The 18,759-nt window shown below is 41.5% G+C and overlaps 1 protein-coding gene across 2 annotated transcripts in view; it reads right to left on the bottom strand.

The window, feature by feature from the left end:
- Positions 1-10,812, bottom strand: part of USP33 (ubiquitin specific peptidase 33) — a 68,488-nt gene extending 57,676 nt beyond the window's left edge. For both annotated transcript variants that reach the window (XM_010380667.2, XM_010380666.2), the window contains exon 1: positions 10,584-10,812. The gene's annotated coding sequence lies outside the window, so the exon portion shown is untranslated. The remainder of the gene's footprint in view (positions 1-10,583) is intronic.
- Between the last annotated feature and the right edge of the window lie 7,947 nt (positions 10,813-18,759).

The raw sequence follows: 18,759 nt of genomic DNA on the forward strand, positions 1-18,759 counted from the left end.
GTTCGAGATCAGCCTGACCAATATGGTGAAACCCCATCTCTACTAAAAATACAAAAATTGGCCAGGCATGGTGGCAGGTGCCTGCAGTCTCAGCTACTCAGGAGGCTGAGGCAGAAGAATCACTTGAACCTGGAAGGAAGAGGCTGCAGTGAGCCAAGACTGTGCCACTGCACTCCAGCCTGGGTGACAGAGTGAGACTCCATCTCAAAAAAAAAAAAAAAAAAGAGAGAAAAAGAAAAAGAAATGGTCTTGATGAACTCTGGCTAATATTGTATTTAGAAATTCTGCATTTCTAGACATAAGCGAGACTGTTCTTTTTGGCAGCATTCCTTTTTTTTTCCCTCTGCTACTTGAATCAGGATTGGCAGCATTTTTATCAGAGAGAAAATATGTGTGCTTCACAGAATGCATTGACTAGTTTTGCATTCTTGATCGTGGAAAAGAGAGTTCCTTTTTATTATGATGATTTGTTGTTCTTCATAAATGAAACTCAGCTGTGAAACCATATGCTATGCTGCCTCTGTCAAGGACCAGTCTTCCATCATTTTTCCAAACCTTTCATGGGGATTGGGCAATTAACATTTTTACTTCTTGGGTCAATTTTACTCATTTACATTTTGCTATAACAACATCCATTTTCTCTTGAAATAACTTTGACATTATAGCATTACATGTATATTCTCAAGAAAATTTGCAAAAGATTCCATTAATGTCTCCTGTATTTGAGGTCTATGGTGTCTACTCATTCCTAATCTTGTATATTTTTATTCCATATTTTTTTCTTCTACAAGATGTTTATCTAGATTACTGGTATTTTGCAAAGAACCAGTTTTGGGATTTATTTATCTTCTCCACTATTTTTGTTCTGATCTGTTTTCAATTCCATTAATATCCATATCCTACTCGCCTTTGGTTTTATTTATCTATCTATCTATCTATCTATCTATCTATCTATCTATCTATCTATCTATTGGACACGGAGTCTCACTCTGCTGCCCAGGCTGGAGTGCAGTGGGGCAATCTTGGCTCACTGCAACCTCCACCTCCCAGGTTCATACGATTCTCATCTCAGCCTCCCAAATAGCTGGGACTACAGGCCTGTACCACCACGGCTGGTTAATTTTTGTATTTTTAGTAGAGACGAGGTTTCACCATGTTGGCCAGGCTGGTCTCAAACTCGTGACCTCAGGTGATCCACTCTCCTCAGCCTCCCAAAGTGCTGGAATTACAGGCATGAGCCACCGCACCCGGCCTGGTTTTATTTTCTTAATCCCTAAAGATGAGTATTGAGTGCTTTGTTTACTGAAAGTATTTAAGTTATGTATTTTCCTCTAAAGTAAAAATTCTGCTGTTTGCCAATGAAATTAAGATGTTCTTTTCACTGCTTTTTAGGCAATACTATGTTGCCTCAGAGGAAAGAAATGGGATCAGAGGATTGAAAAGAAACTTCCAAGATAAATATTTTTTTCTAAAATCTCAAGCAAAAAATAAGATTAAAATAAATTCTCTCTGCGGATAGCTGAGATTAAAAAAAGAATAAAACATAAATTATCTCCATTCTGTTATTAATTTTGTAGTATCTAAACAATTTAATAAGAATTGGCAGGCCGGGCGCGGTGGCTCACGCCTGTAATCCCAGCACTTTGGGAGGCTGAGACGGGCGGATCACAAGGTCAGGAGATCGAGACCATCCTGGCTAACACGGTGAAACCCCGTCTCTACTAAAAAAATACAAAAAACTAGCCGGGCGAGGTGGCGGGCCCCTGTAGTCCCAGCTACTCGGGAGGCTGAGGCAGGAGAATGGCGTAAACCCGGGAGGCGGAGCTTGCAGTGAGCTGAGATCCGGCCACTGCACTCCAGCCCGGGCAACAGAGCAAGACTCCGCCTCAAAAAAAAAAAAAAAAAAGAAAAGAAAAAAAAAGAATTGGCTGGGCAGGGCTGGGTGTGATGGCTGACACCTGCAATTCCAGAATTTTGGGAGGCTGAAGTAGGTGGATCACCTGAGGTCAGGAGTCTGAGACCAGCCTGGCCAACATGGTGAAACCCCTTCTTTACTAAAAATACAAAAATTAGTTGTGCATAGTGGTGGGTGCCTGTAATCCCAGCTACTCGGGAGGCTGAAGCAGGAGAATCACTTGAATCCGGGAGGCAGAGGTTGCAGTGAGCTGTGATCATGCCACTGCACTCCAGCCTGGGCAACAGAGCAAGGCTCCATCTCAATTAAAAAAAAAAAAAAAAAAAAAAAGAATTGGCTGGGCAGCTGGGTATGGTGGCTCAGGTCTGTAATGCAAGCACTTTGGGAGGCCAAGGCGGGAAGATCATTTGAGCTGATGAGTTCAAGACCAGCCTGGGCAACATGGTGAAACCCCATCTCTCTACAGAAAATACAAAAATCAGTCCAGCATGGTGGTGCACACCTGTAGTTCCGCTGAGGCAGGAGAATCCCTTGCGCCCAGGAGGCAAAGGTTGCAGTGAGCCAAGATTGCGCCACTGCAGCCTATGCAACACAGCGAGACTCTGATTAAAAAAAAAAAAAAAAGAAAGAAAGAAAAAGGAAAAGAATTAGTGCATGTAAACAAAGGCTAACAATTTATCCCAAGGATATTCAGTATCCCATACAATTAAGTATAATGTTATCAAAATAGAAAACCCTTAGTATTCTTGTTACCTAGTTTTTACTCAGTTTATTTACTAAGGTAATAAAATTATTCTTTTATTCCTTTATTTGACATAGATTTATTGAGCGTAGGGTATTCAGATACAGTAGGGTAAGACAATGGGAGTTCTTAGCTACTTCGATTTCTTCTCAAATTGTACACCAAAAGAAAGAAGGCATGTATACTTCCATTCTTGTCTGATAATTTAGTCACAGGAGATGAGTATTAGACATTAGAAAAACCAGAAAATGATTGTTTATAGAAATGCTATTGTCCAATCCACAGAAGTAGATTTTGTAAAACTAAGACTCCTGTAGAAGCTTGTGACTTACAAGTTGGAACTCACAAAAAGTGCACAAGATTTTATCTCAGTTTGTCCTCATCTTTGTAATCTTGTGTCTGGCAGCTTTTTCCTCTATCTGCCACACTAACTGGACTACTGTTAGTTTTCTCACCAATAATGATGGCAGTAACACCACTGAAAATTTTTCCAGATGAAAACGACTGCACTCATGCTCTATGATGTACAGCTGCAGTGGCTCAATTGCTCGTCTGCATTAAAGTAAATTCAGAACTGCTTCTGGGCTGGGCATGGTGGCTCACAACTGCAATCCCAGCACTTTAGGAGACTGAGGCGGGAGGACTGCTTGAGCCCATGAGTTCAAGACCAGCCTGGGCAACATGGCAAAACCCTGTCTCTACCCCAAAAAAATACAAAAAAGCATTATTCTCAAAAAATAAAAAAATAAGCTAAAATTAACAGGACGAAATTTAATAATGATGGATGTGATATTCGACATTAGGGTTCAAAGAATCTACCATATAAACTGAGACCCAAAAAAGGGGTCAGGTATTTGGATTACAGACCCTTGAAGAAGTAGCAATTCCTACTCAATTCATCAACAGAACAATAGGTTTCAAGGTTTTAGAATAAAAAGAGTAACTAGTCTTGCTGGGTACAGTGGCTCACACCTGTAATCCCAGGACTTTGGGAGGCAAGGGCATGAGAATCGCTTGAGGCCAAGAGTTCAAGACCAGCCTAGGCAACGGAGTGATACCCATTCCCCATCTTTACAAAAAAAAAATAATAATTTTTTAATTGAATAGTGAAAAGGGGAAAATAAAAATAATTTTCTTTTTTTTTTTTTTTTTGAGACGGAGTCTCGCTCTGCCGCCCAGGCTAGAGTGCAGTGGCCGGATCTCAGCTCACTGCAAGCTCCACCTCCCGGGTTTACGCCATTCTCCTGCCTCAGCCTCCCGAGTAGCTGGGATTACAGGCGCCCGCCACCTCGCCCGGCTAGTTTTTTGTATTCTTTTAGAAGAGACGAGGTTTCACCGTGTTAGCCAGGATGGTCTCGATCTCCTGACCTCGTGATCCTCCCGTCTCGGCCTCCCAAAGTGCTGGGATTACAGGCTTGAGCCACCGCGCCCAGCCAGAAAAATAATTTTCTAAAAAAGAAGAGTAGCCTCTCATAAACTAATGTCTTCATAAACTAATGTACTCATAAACTAAGCAGATTATATCTGGAATACAGTATTTTATTTAAGAAGAATACTAAAAGCTACAGAATAAAAGTGCCTCTCATAGAAAATCTTAAAAGAAATAATTTGAAAACTGTATAAGATAGCACTGTGCTGAGAGTAAAGTTTCTGGAGCAAGACTCTACTATCTCCTAGATTTGGGACCAGTGGTAAATTTCTTCTCTTTGCCTTAGTTCCCTCATCTAAAAAACTGATCTAATTACAAATATCCACTTCATAGAGTTTTGGTGAAGATTAATATACAATACTTTAACCAATTATATAATTACACATGTTAATATATAATTACATATTATATATTAGTATACATAAAGTACTTAGAAGAGGGTGATATAGTAAGTACTCAGTAAATGTCAACCATTAAGAACTGAAAGCATGGATGTCTAAACAGCAGAAGGCAAAAGATGCCAGGACTTGACACACATGTTCCAATTGAACATGATGACCAAAGGGATCCTTTCTTTTCTATGCAACTTGAGCAAGTCAGAACAGCATACCCAATCGATGGTGAAGACTTTGGTTCAAATATAGATGAACTTTCATGGAAGGAGCATGTTCCCCATAACTGTTACACAGAGGTCGGATAACTGTCAGAGGTGTTTCAAAGGACAGCAAGCACTTTGCACTAAAAACTCAGAATTAAGATTCTATGATTATAAAAAAAATTGATTTGTCTTTCAACAGTTTCAATCTAGACTATGGTTCCACCAGTACTAGTCCAGCAGTACCATATTAAATATTACATTTAAAATTATTTAATAGCAAAAATACAATGAAGTAATAAGCTTATGGTTTATCTTTCCATATTTATCATTGCTACCAACAAAAGCAAGCCAAAAAAATTGATGAATGGAAGGAAGTTATCACTGAAGAGTGCAACAACAAGCAGAAAAGTTTATTTTATTCTCAATCCATAGTAAGTGTTCAGGGAGACTTTTCACGAACGAAATCAGCTGACAAGCATTTTAAATAACTGTTTCTTGCCCTTTAAACAAATACTCTGAGAATAAAATCATTCAAACCTCTGTGAGGATTTGAATATCTCACAAAGTCCTATAATACTTACCTAATCATTCTCCATTTTCATTCAAAACCACAACACAGAAAGAGAAATGTAGTGCCAATCTTTTTATTTCTCTTTTACTAGAAAAATCTGTCGCATTGATCCTTAAGAGTCTAATTAATGAGAGCCTTAAGTCTATTAAAAGAAATACGCAGTCTCCTGATTTCTCTAGCTGCAACCTATGTGTTCTAGAATCTATTCTTAACATTACCACAATTAATAATACTAAAGTATAGCTTCAGTCTGGCAATCTTCATTCCAAATAACATCCTCTAAATGAGATATGTAAATATTAATTAGCATTTCCTACAAAGATTTTTTAAAATCTGTACAATAATGAATGGCAAAATATGGTCAATTCTAGCCTTATCTCACTGAAATAATTTTGAGAAATACTGGAACAAGAGAGAGGAAATAGAAATGAATTAATGAATATGACAGAGTTCTAATAGGGTCTCAAGCTGATGATAATTTTCACTCTAAGTCTCACTTTTGAGCAAGATGAAGAGTTAAATAACAATATACTGGCATTATGGAATAGTCATTAAAAACATTCATGTAGCCGGGCGCGGGGGCTTACGCCTGTAATCCCAGCATTTTGGGAGGCCGAGGCAGGCGGATCACGAGGTCAGGAGATCGAGACCATCGTGGCTAACATGGTGAAACCCCATCTCCACTAAAAATACAAAAAATTAGCCAGGCGTGGTGGCAGGCGCCTGTAGTCCCAGGTACTCGGGAGGCTGAGGCAGGAGAATTGCTTAAACCTGGGAGGTGGAGATTGCAGTGAGCCGAGATCACGCCACTGCACTCCAGCCTGGGTGACAGAGCAAGACTCTGTCTCAAAAAGAAAAAAAAAACAAAAATTCATGTAAACCAGATAGAAACATGGAAAAACCTAAATCTTCATTTCAGCTTGTTAGCAAAAACAGAAAAGAAATAAGGACTATGAGAAAACAAATGCTACCACCATAGTCAAATGAGAACCACCGTAAAAGAAATTATCAATTTTTTTATTGTTTACCAGACTATAATATTGATTTTAAAACTAATCAAAACTGATTCATCTAAACACAGTAACGCTTCCATAAAAAAATATAAGAAATTCCAGCCAGACATGGTAGCTCACACCTGTAATCCCAGCACTTTGGGAGTCCAAGGTGGGTGGGTCACTTGAGGTAAGGAGTTTGAGACCAGCCTGGCCAACATGGTAAAACCCCCATCTCTACCAAAAAATACAAAAATTAGCTGGGCATGGTGGCGTGTGCCTGTAATCTCAGCTACTCCGGAGGCTGAGTGGGGAGAACTGCTTGAACGCAGGAGGTGGAGGTTGCAGTGAGCCAAGATCGCACCACTGCACTCTAGCCTGGGCAACAGAGTGAGACCCTTTCTCAAAAAAATAAAATATAAAAGAAATTCCTCTTCTAGGATTTTATAAACAGTTAAAACCTGTGGGAAGTGGTCTTATTTTAGGTCACATTCAGCCCTACAGTTTCACCACATTACTATATTTCAGGACTGCACTAAGTCCTGGGAAACAGAAATTAATTTAACAAATGCTTATAATCAAGCATGGGCCAGACATTGTAAGTTTGTGGGGATGGCAGCATTGTTCAAGTCTCTACCCTGCTTTCCTTTTGAATGACTGGTCATCAACACTTTTATCATCCCTCTCCTAAATACTGTCCAATTCTTTTACTTTCCTTAAAAAACTAATTTGAAAGTCAGTGTCCTTCTGTCAACCCTTCTTCTTCACAAGTTATCTAACTTTTAAACCTCAGTACCATCTTAGATCCCTCCTTGCTTTTTTCATTTACTTTTTTCGAGATGGTAGCCTCTCTATGTTGCCCAGGTTGGATCTGAACTTCCGGGCTCAAGCGAATCTCCTGTTTCAGCCTCCCAAGTGACTGAGACTACATGATCAAGCCACAGCACCTGGCTCCCCTCCTTACTTTCTATCAGTTTCTAAATTCTGCTTTTTTCACCACATTTCAACCCACATTTCTTCTAGGTCTCCATCTAAATTGAGGCTTTTATTTCACATCTGGATTATTCAATGAGAATACCTGTTAAGACATAGAGTTGATACCTGGACCATCTCCTTTCAGCTCACTTCAATGTTTACTTGTAGCTGGTATGGACAGTTTCCAAACACACTGACAGCTTCCCATCTCAACCACTTCTCTCCTCAGCTAACCAGAGCTTGTCGAGCCCTACCTAGCCAGTGTACCTGGGAAGTTCTGGGAGCCTTTTAGGTAAAGGCAATCTTAATCAGTGAGGATTGACTGTAGGTGGAAAACCACCCAGCTCCCCTTCATTTGGGGCAGTTATACAAAACTCTGAGGCAGTTACACAAAAATCTCCAAAGGCTTAAGCAGCCTCCAGTTGGCCTTCCATTATCGACCTTTTTTCCTCCTTCTCTGATTCTACCTGCTTCCTTACTTGTGCTTTATAGCATCTCACCTGCACCCATGTCATCTCAGGTCCGAGTTCAAGATGCACTTCAGAGAAACCATAAGGGCTACAAAAATAATGGTCACAATCTAGCTTAACATAAAGCCACCCCAGCACTCTTCCAGTTTCAATCTTCTAACAATTACAGTTCATTCTCCTTTCATGTGGATCACACACCTCTTCTGATCAAACACCTTCAGTGAAGTCTTTCATAATCTGTCTTCTTTATCTCTTATTATTAACTTACATAAACTATGAATATCAGCCAAACTGTTCTACCGATGTTTTCTCAAATATAAGTTGTACCCTTCAAGGAGCTCATCAATCTGTTCACATTATAAATATCCTCCAATATTTACCTTTTAAAGCTCACTCATCTCAACTACTATCTTCACCAAGCTCCAATCACAAGTAATGTCTACCTCACCTAAATTCCTAAAGAACTTTTAAAAAAACTCATAAGGCATTTGCTATTGTTGTGTAAAAAACTGCCTCACTTGACAACAAGCTCTTTGAAGGCAGAAACCACGTTCCTTTCTTTTTGTTTCCCAAAGGGCCTTGCCCTGGTAGACTCAAAATACTGACCTAACTTAGCCTTCTGAACATTTGAGAGCACCATTTATTTTGATACACCTATTGCTTCTTAAAGACTAGTTCTCAGTATACAATATAGCACAAAATTCATGTGCATTTTTATAGTTAAAAGCAACTGTACTCATCTCACAGTCTTTAGAGTTTTCCCACTTATCAAAATGCTCCCGCAGACACATGTACACTTTTAAAGTTTAAAAACTACACTAAATAGAGCTGTTACTTATTCCCTTCCTTTTTAGAAATGGTTACATTTCACATTTCTCACCAAAAGTCTTTCAGCATTTTATGTACTTCATTTTCTTGTGAAGAGTCCTCAGTCTGTCACATGTTATAGTTCACAGTGCTCCCATCTTAATCTATCTGAATTCCCAATCTGTATCAAAAGCTGCTTTGGCAACATTATTTCAGGCTTTACGAAATTCTGATCCTTACACAATCTTGAAATGTTTCTGTCATGGGGAAAGACTTTATTTCTTGGCATTCCGGACTCAGAGGACTGGCATGAGGATCAAGTAAGACTGTGTAAGTGAAAGGTCACTGAAAATTCTAATAGTACTACATAAATGTAAGAATCATCATCTCCTTAATTCTGAATTTCAAATATTTAAAATCACCTATTTACTACAATCTAACGTCATTAAACTGCAGTTGTATAAAAAGATTTGCTTATTGTTAAGTTACAAAAAGTTCAGAAAAGACAGAAAAAAAGTGAAAGCTGGCCATAAACCAGATCATAAATAGGAAGCAATCTTAAGTAGACTATCCCTCTTGCACATATTAGGTCAAATATTTTATTCCAATCATATTTTTCGTACTGTACTTTCTTTTTTTTTTTTTTTTTTTTTGAGACACAGCCTCGCTCTGTCGCCCAGGCTGGAGTGCAGAGGCATGATCTCCATTCACTGCAAGCTCTGCCTCCTGGGTTCATGCCATTCTCCTGCCTCAGCCTCCCAAGTAGCTGGGACTACAGGCGCCTGCCACCACGCCAGGCTAATTTTTTGTATTTTTTAGTACAGACGGGTTTCACCGTGTTAGCCAGGATGGTATCGATCTCCCGACCTCGTGACCCGCCCGCCTCGGCCTCCCAGAGTGCTGGGATTACTGGCGTGAGTCCAGCCCTGACCTTTCTTTCAATCCTGCCAAAGTAATGAAATAATACAAAGCTCCTAGCATTGTGTAACTATTTCTATCATTTTTCTTAAAACTAGCATCCTTTCATTAAGATTCCTATTTTCTCCCTTATTTACAATAGCATGAATTCACCAACAATATTTGTATTATGTTCAAATCAGCCTATGACGATAATGTGACTTGGTCAGACCTTTCCAGATGAGACAGTAAGAGAAAGGGAACTAGGACGGCCTCGTACTTTTTGTAACGTTTTTCTTAAAGGAAAATAATTTGATTAAACTTAAAGATTCTCGAAATCCACATATTTATTAAGCAAAAGGCCTAGAGATCGTTACGGTAAAATTCACCCTCAATTTAAGTCTATGCTCCTGCCAATATTTCACCCTCTGGCTCAATTTTCCAGGCCTAATATTGATTCTATGAGAATGTAAACTCCAACCGTACTTGAGTGCAAAACACCCAGGAAAATCTCATCGTCCAACAGCTCAACGTAAAACCCTGTAAATATTCAAATGAAGAGCGTTTTGTATATGAGAAATATAAGTAAAGGTCTGGGAAACCACACACTATGGATCTTTCAACCAAACAAAGGCTGCAGATGGACAGAAGTAAGGGGTAACCTCTCAATCAGGATCAAACATTGGTCGAAGAAAAATTCCAGGGACGATGACACCTCGGTTTTTCCGTTCACAACAACAAAAAACGGGGCCGGCCCCCTCAACAGCGCCGCAAAGCGAAACCAGAACCCAGGGACCAGCGCGCTGCAGGGCTCAGTCGCCCACCGAGAGGGACTGGCAAGCCTGAGTGGGGAGACCGAGGAAGGGAGCAGAGCCCCCCTCTCTCGGGCTCACCTGCCCCTCCCGCTTCCAGAGAGGAACCCCTGAGGACCCTTCCTCAAATCAACGACCGGTTCCCAGCCTCCACCGACCCCTGACAGGGCGACCACTAGATTATCTCGCAACGCAGAGCACCGAGGGGCCGAGGCCTTCTTCCCGCCCGCGCACCAACTACCATCCAGGACCAAGAAAAAGAGACTGCTGCAGCGGCCGCAGCCCTGGCGCGCGGAAGCGAGAACTGAGACCGGCCCCCGGAGGCGAGCGAAACGCCCTTCGGCCCCGCGCCCCTCCCAGCAGCGCCGAGCTCACCTCCACGGCCTGGCCTGCGGGACCCGCCAGCGCGACCAACAGCGGCCTGCAGCCGCACCTCCGCAAGCTCCTCTTTTCCTTCTCAGCCCTCGGAGAGGGGCAGTGTCGCGTCAGGAGGGCCGGAAAACAGCCCCGCAGCGCAGCCCTCGGGGTGTCCGCCTGCCGAACCGGCGACTTCCCGCAGTAGCCACGGCTCCTTCCGGTGTCTCCGGGGTCGCCGCAGGCGTCTCGGGCGTCAGGGAAGGTGGAGGCGGAGCCTCAAAGGGAGCCCGCCCCAGGGGCGGGGCCACGGGGGGCCAGGCCCAGGTACGGACACCCAGGCCGGCTCCCTGTTGTGACTGCAAACTCACTGTACAGGGTATGTGCAGCAGTTTGAGGCTGTGAGCTTTTTTTTCGTTTTTTACATGTTTTCTCCTCCTCTTTCACAGTCACACACTAAGACCGTTATAAGGTCTTGTCTCGATGCATTACAAAAACTGCATTAAGGCTGGCCACTGAAGGGCCTCAGGTTTCCAACTTTGTGCAAAGAAATATTAGACTTAACTTATCCCAATTCAGCATTGTATTTCCTCCTCTCATCTGTCTTCCCCCAACTTCTTAAGACCTAGATTCTCTGAAAGCAATTATGTTTCCCTTTTCCATCTATGCAAAGAAATTTATCTCACCATTTTCCTCTTAGGTCAAAATCAAGATGATCAAAGCAAATATTTATTGAAACCTTAGTATCTGCTTAGTGCCTGGAGTATTGAAGGAGTCTTGCCTTCTAATTATGTCACTGTTAAAATGCACTCGATTGAAGTTCAAATCTATGAATAAAAAAGGTTAAATTAATTTAAAAAATTGTTAAAATTGCCAGTTTCAATCTGTCTCATGACATCTGACTTTTTGGTCTCCAAAATGGGAGCATGTACCCAAGTATCATGCAAGATGCTCAATCTCCATTGGAATAGGTAGAAAATATAAAAGCTTCTACTTATTTTATGGTAAAAATGAAATAAATTAGCCATGATACAAAATTCTATATAGGCATTGACACTCAGGCCTCAATTTGCACCACAAATGATCGCCTATGCTGGGTTCACTGAGGAGAATACAAATTTCACAGAATAGAAGTTTCACGGGCAGGCGCCATGGTTCATGCCTATAATCCCAGCACTTTGGGAGGCCCAGCCAGGCAGATCACCTGAGATCGGGAATTCAAGACTAGTGCCTAGATAATAGTAGGCAAGTACTTCTCAGGTGGACACCAAGTGAAGTCCTTGCAGTGGACAACTTCTCATGAAACAAATGCACTCTGATAGAATACAATGCAATACCTCTCCCACTTTTAACTTCAGTGAATTCCTGCCTCTCGCCCTTGGGTATTTATATTTATCCTTTTATCCCACAGTCCAGATTGCTTAGCTTTTACTTTTCTTCAAACAATATTTCCTGATGGCTTATAATGGCTTATAAGGAAGAACACTATCATTAGGAAATAAATCCATCAACATCCCCTTGAGAGAATAGATTATACATTCCAAAGTGTGTACACCCTGCTGAGTCACTGATTCTGGAGTAGAATTCTAGAGGGTATGTGGACACCCAGCTGAGTCACACTGATTCTGAAACAGAATTCTAGAGGTGCCATTCATGGAGAATATAATGTAAATAGTACAACTTAGAGTTGTGCATCAGACCAGGTACTGAAGTCTCTTCTAATGAAAGGGAGAAAAAAGAAGAAATGAAAACTAGGAAGAAAAAGAAGAAAAGAAAAGGAGAGATAGAAACAGGGAGGGAGGAAGACAATTGAATGGTCATATCAAAAACAAGTACCTTCTCATTTTTGTAACTGAGTAATGGCAAATAAAAAATAGCAATGTAGAAAATACACATTTTGGTGCTTATGTACCTGATACTAAATAAAACTTTGTAAATGCTGTTTCCGTAGAGACAATTTTACAGATACTCCCAACCTCTATCCCTCATTCACCTGGCTAACTCCTACCTAGATATTCTCTGTTTAACACAGCACTCTTCACCCCATTATTTCCCATTTCAGCATCCTGCTTGTTTCCTTTAGAGAATGTATTATAATTTGTAATTATCTTAAATTTTTTGGTGTACTTAATTTGTTGCCTGTCTCTCCTGAACTCCTCAATGGGAGCAGTGACTATTTATCTTATTCATAATATTCCCAGAGCCTGGCATTGAAGGACTCAAAAACTTGTTGGCACTCAACTGGGGGTGGTTTTGTCCCCTGAGTGGATAGTTGGCAATATTGCTGAGGAAGATTGGTGGGAGAAAGAATTAGTCACATTCCTTTGCCTTGATGTTACAAGAGAGTCCCAGACATCATTTGTGCCACTATTGAGAAACCCTAATTTAAGCTGGGGCTTTAAAATATGTTTTTGGGCCAAGCACAGTGGCTCACTACTGTAATCCCAGCACTTTGGAAGGCCGAGGTGGGCAGATCACCTGAGGTCAGGAGTTCGAGACCAGCTTGGCCAACATGGTGAAACTCCGTCTCTACCAAAAATACAAAAATTAGCTGAGTGTGGTGGAGGGCACCTATAATCCCAGCTACTCGGCAGGCTGAGGCAGGAAAATCGCTTGAACCTGGGAGGCGGAGGTTGCAGTGAGCTGAGATGGTACCACTGCACTCCAGCCTGGGCAACAAGAGCAAAACTCCATCTCAAAATAAAATAAAACATGCTTTTGGGCTGGGCGCAGTAGCTCATGCCTGTAATCCCAACACTTGGGGAGGCTGCGGCTGCTTGAGCCCAGAGTTCAAGACCAGCCTGGGCAACATGGCGAAACCCTGTCTCTACAAAAAAATGCAACAATTAGCCGGGCATGGTGGATCATGCCTATAGTCCCAGCTACTATGGAGGGTGAGGTGGGAGAATCACTTGAGCCCAGGAAATTAAGACTACCATGAGTCATGATTGTGCCACCTCACTCCAGCCTGGACAATAGAGCAAGACCCTGTCTCTCAAAAAACAAAAACAAAAAAGAAAGAAAAGAAAAAGAGAAAATTATATTTTAAAAGAAATCTTAGGCAATGCATTTTTGCTTTTCCACTCACTGTCACGTAATTAAAAAGTCCACCAGGCCAGGTGTGTTGGCTCATGCCTATAATCCAGCACTTTTCAAAGCCAAGGTGGGAGGATCAATTGAGATCAGGAGTTTGAGAGCAGCCTGGTCAACAAAGTGAAATCCTGTCTCTACAAAAAATTTTAAAAAATAATACCAGGATGTGACGGTACATGTCTGTAGTACAGCTACTCCGGAGGCTGAGGTGGGAGGATCTCTTGAGCCCAGGAGTTTGAGGCTGCAGTGAGTGAGCTATAATCATGCCACTGTACTCCAACTTGGTGACAGAGCAAGACCCTCTCTGTCAGGAAAAAAAAAAAAAAAAGTCCTCCAGTGATTTTATAGTAATAAAAAAATACGGCCTTTTACCCCTAGTATTAGAAAAAAATCCTGCCCAGTGCAATATCAAAAATTATCTACCACTTCCTCTACCTTGTTCTCTCTTCTCCCTGGCTTAGTAGTTTTTGTTTTGTGCCCCTCCACAGTTGTAGAAGACAAGAACAGAAAGGATCTTTCTGGACTGACACAGTTTTAGCAGTCAGTGGCTTTGGGGTATGGCTGAGGTCTGAAGCTGACCCCTTCTGTCATGGAGTCCATCACTGGAACCCTCACCTACAGCCTCTTGGCTCAGCAATGTTTCTTCTGGATGGCCAGCTATGACCTAGTCCTTAGTCCCCTGATTTCCAGGGATCCTCTCATCCAAACTGACAGTCCTGTTGGACAGCCACTTTCAAGGTGACTCAGTCCAAATCTCCTACATGTGATTCTCACTTAGTCCACAAAAAGTATACAAGTATCTTGCACAGAAGTGTGAACTTTTCCCAATCAGCCCTATATGCATTTTTTTTTTTTTTTTTTTTTTTTTTGAGAAAGTCTCGCTGCAGTGCAGTGGCACAGTCCTGGCTCACTGCAACCTCTGCCTCCCAGGTTCAAGTGATTCTCCTGCCTCAGCCTCCCGAGTAGCTGGGACTACAGGCAGGCATTACCATGCTGGGCAAATTTTTGTATTTTTTTTTTTTAGCAGAGACAGGGTCTCGTCATTTTTGGCCAGGCTGGTCTTGAACTCCTGACCTCAAGTGAACTGCCTGCCTCAGCCTCCCAAAGTACTGGGATTACAGGCATGAGCCTTCACACCCAGGCCCTATATGCATCTTCTGCTCAGAGGCAGCCTCAGCCTCTTGATTTAGAACTTTTCAAATGTACATCAGTTACCAGATATCATCCCTGTAAGATTCAGGGGTACATATCATCTTTTCCAAATGGTCCTCTTGAAGCCCCTCAGACTTGTCTTGAGATGAGAGGGAAGCACCTATTTCCCCACCCATCATGCAGGTATCTTAACTTAGATGTGTAATTTGGCACTGACGTTTGAAGTCTCTGCCAAGAATCTGTTATCATCTGTTCACTCTTACAGTAATGATTCAGGTTACCCTAGCTCAAAGTTTCTGAAAAATGACACTCCATTGACATTTTGGATTAAATAATTCTTTGTTGTGGAGGGTGATTCCTGTGCACTGGAGGATGTTTAGCAGCGTCTTTAGTCTTTACCTACTAGATCCCAGTAGCACCTCCTCCAGCGATAACAAACAAAAATGTCTCCAAACATTGCCGAAAGTCGCCCAAGGGGCAAAATCACCCCCAGTTTAGCATTGGTGCTCTAGTTTAAGCTAGTGCTCCTCAGAGTTTTCTTAGATTATCAGATCAGGTCATTTAGAAAATTATAATACACTGGGATCAATAGACAAGGATGCTTGCTGTTAGAGGTTTCCAGCAGGGATCCCTGCCTTGGCATACCTGTAAGCCACCTGCCACCCATAAGTGAACTGGGATACAGAATTTGGATGCTCTATCTTTGGCAAAAAGGAGACTCACTGGCTTATAGAATCCAAGGAATGATAGCTAGACCCAGGGACTCAAATAATGTAAGGGCTTTCTAATGATCTCTTCATCATTCACTTTTTTTTTTCTTTCTTTCTGAGGTAGGGTATCGCTCTGATACCCAAACTGGAGGCAGTGGCACAATCATGGCTTACTGTAGCCTTGACCTCCTGGGTTCAAGCAATCTTCTCATCTCAGCCCCCCAAGAAAATTGGACTACAAGGGCACTCCACCACGCCTGGCTAATTTTTGTATTTTTTATAGAGATGGGTTTTCGCCATATTGCGCAGGCTGGTTTCATACTCCTGGGCTCGAGTGATCTGCCTGCCGTGGCCTCCCAAAGTGCTGGGATTACAGGTGTGAGGCACAGTACCTGGCCCATCACTCACTTTCTAATTTGCCATCTTACAGTTTTCTCCAAAAGCAGAGTTCCTGGTTTAAAAAAAATCCCAAATAATGGATTTACTATCTTCACCTGGGTCCAGTGCCTGTCCAAGAGCATTCAGCCAGAGAGTCAGGATCATGGAAGAACAGGGCAGCTTCCATGACAATCAAGTAGATGAATGGAAGGCACAATATCATAGATAGCCAATACTGGCTTACAGGCCAAGTAAAATTTCTTACTTGGCCCACTTTGGGCTCCGGAAGTGCTAGGATTATACATGTGAGCCACTGTGCCTCACTGAACACAGGCCTTTTTTTTGGAGTAGCACAGCACTGTCATAACTACTGACGCAATACAGTGCAAGTATGTTCTAGGTCATTTTCCAGCTTCACATCTCCAGCTTTTACCATTTTCACAATCTTTTCAAGCCTCAATTTCTTGATCTTAAAAATGGTAATAATTTTTTTGATAACAGCTTTATTGATATATAATTCACATACCATACAATTCATCCACTTAAAGTGTACATCTCAATGGTTTTCAAGTGTACACTTCCAGAGGAAGAGGGATATTTTTGGCAGAGGGAGGAGCACAGGCAAAGGCACATCAGCAAGAAAGAATATACTGCAGTTGGAAACTTATAAGGGGTCAGTATTGCTAAAGTAAAGCTTGAGGGCAGGGGTTAGGGGAAAAGATTAGACGAGAGAGGCAGATCATAAGTGGCCTTGTCTGCTAAGTAGTTTTTCTTCTAAGGACATGAATAACTTTGGGAAAGGAAGCAACACAATGAGATTTATGTATTGGATTACTTGGATGGCGATGACTGACATAGAGTAGAGGCAGGCTACTTATTGCAGAATCCAGACAAGGGAAGGTAAGGGCCATGAGAGTTACTTAGGAGTCTAAAATAACAGACTTTTAAGTGACTGCATGGGAAATGGAGCCTAGGAGGGCTCCTCTGTACAGATCCTCTAAATTCTTACCTGGGTTATTTCAGTAGCCTCCTCACATATCTTTCCAACTCCATTCTCAGGTCTCCTTTAGTCCAATGCCATACTTCTAAACATAACTTTCTAAAACTTATATCTAGTCATGTAAGTCTTCAGTGACTCTTCCCTGCCCCCAAAGAGTTTTTTTCTCACCAAGGTCCTAGGATGAGGCAAATAAATTGCCTAGAATGCAATATCTAAGACCCTTATATTTGCAGGAACCAGCAAATACTTCTAACTGTATGACCTGGGCACCTTGCTTGCTTCCTAGTCCCTCATGGCCTTAGTTTGACCCAAATTTACTTCACCTACCTAGTCTTTTGCTATGCCCAATCAAACGCCCTGTCCTCAAGCTACTGTAACCTGCATTTCGTTTTTCTGAAAGGCAAAACATTTGCTTGTGCCTCTCCTACTTAGTGCAACTTTACTTATACAGGGAATGCCTTTTCTCTCAAAAGTGAACTCCATTTATCCTTTAAAGGGACACCTTCTAGGGCAGCCATGTCCAACCCTTTGAATGCAAAAACTTTTTTGCTGATCCATGGTAGTGGATATCATGAAAATTATGGATGGAACTTTTTTTTTTTTTTTTTGAGACAGAGTTTCACTCTTGTTGCCCAGGTGGGAGTACAATGGCAAGATCTCGGCTTACTGCAACCTCTGCCTCCCGGGTTCAAGCAATGCTCCTGCCTCAGCCTCCCGATTAACTGTGATTACAGGTGCCCACTACCACACCCAGTTTTGTATTTTTAGTAAAGACAGGGTTTCACCATATTGGCCAGGCTGGTCTCAAACTCCTGACCTCAGGTGATCCACCTGCCTCAGCCTCCTAAAGTGCTGGTATTACAGGCATGAGTCACTGCACCTGACCTTCACGGAACATTTTTTTTTTTAATAGTTCATCAGCTATTGTTAGTATTAGTATATTTTATGTATGGCCCAAGGCCATTCTTCTTCCAATGTGGCCCAGGGAAGTCAAAAGGTTGGACATCCGTGTCCTAGGGGAAGCCTCTTCTGACTTTGCTGTGCTGTGTGGATCTTTCCTTGTGTTCTGTACCATGTTCCTTAGTGATATTATTACTGCTGCTTGATTATACAACATACACTGTAATGTCATTATTACACATAGCAATGATTTGTTCACTTTTCCATTTCCTGAACCAAGCTGTGGGCAGGAATTTTTCTTACTCATTCTAGTATTTCCAGCCTTCAGCACGCTACAAGGCACAATGTAAGAAATGAACAAATCAATAAACCTATTACTGAAAAAGATGAATGAATGGGAAAATATGAATTACAAGATATATTTTTTAACTTAGAGAAGCAGTAATTTTCTTGTAATTCTCAAAATTTTCATCATTTAAATATATACATAGCAGATGCAGCTCTTTTTAAAATATAAATTTAGAAATGACACACAGTTTTCTAGAGTTTTGAAGTCGTAAGATTTTTTAGAAATGCAAAATATGAACTCTTGTTTCCCTGTAGTTTAATTTAAATTTTATTGTTCTTTATGTTAAAGTAACTTTAGAATAAACTTATTTACCTAAGCTCTTAACTTGAAAAATCTCTGTGATGTCTATTAGTTATTTTACATGTTGATGTAAATACCTTCCAAAAGAACACAAGTGTCTCTCTCTCTCTCTTTTTGAAGAAGGGTCAAACCAGGAGGATAACTTGAGGTCAGGAGTTCAAGACCAGCCTGGCCAACATGCAGAAACCCCGTCTGTACTAAAAAATACAAAAATTAGCTGGGCATGGTGGTATGTACCTGTAGTACAAGCTACTCAAGAGGCTCAGGTGGGAGGATTGCTTGAGCCCAGGAGGCGGAGGTTGCAGAGAGCTGAGA

The sequence above is a fragment of the Rhinopithecus roxellana genome, chromosome 12, assembly GCF_007565055.1.
Source record: "Rhinopithecus roxellana isolate Shanxi Qingling chromosome 12, ASM756505v1, whole genome shotgun sequence".
NCBI lineage: Eukaryota > Metazoa > Chordata > Mammalia > Primates > Cercopithecidae > Rhinopithecus > Rhinopithecus roxellana.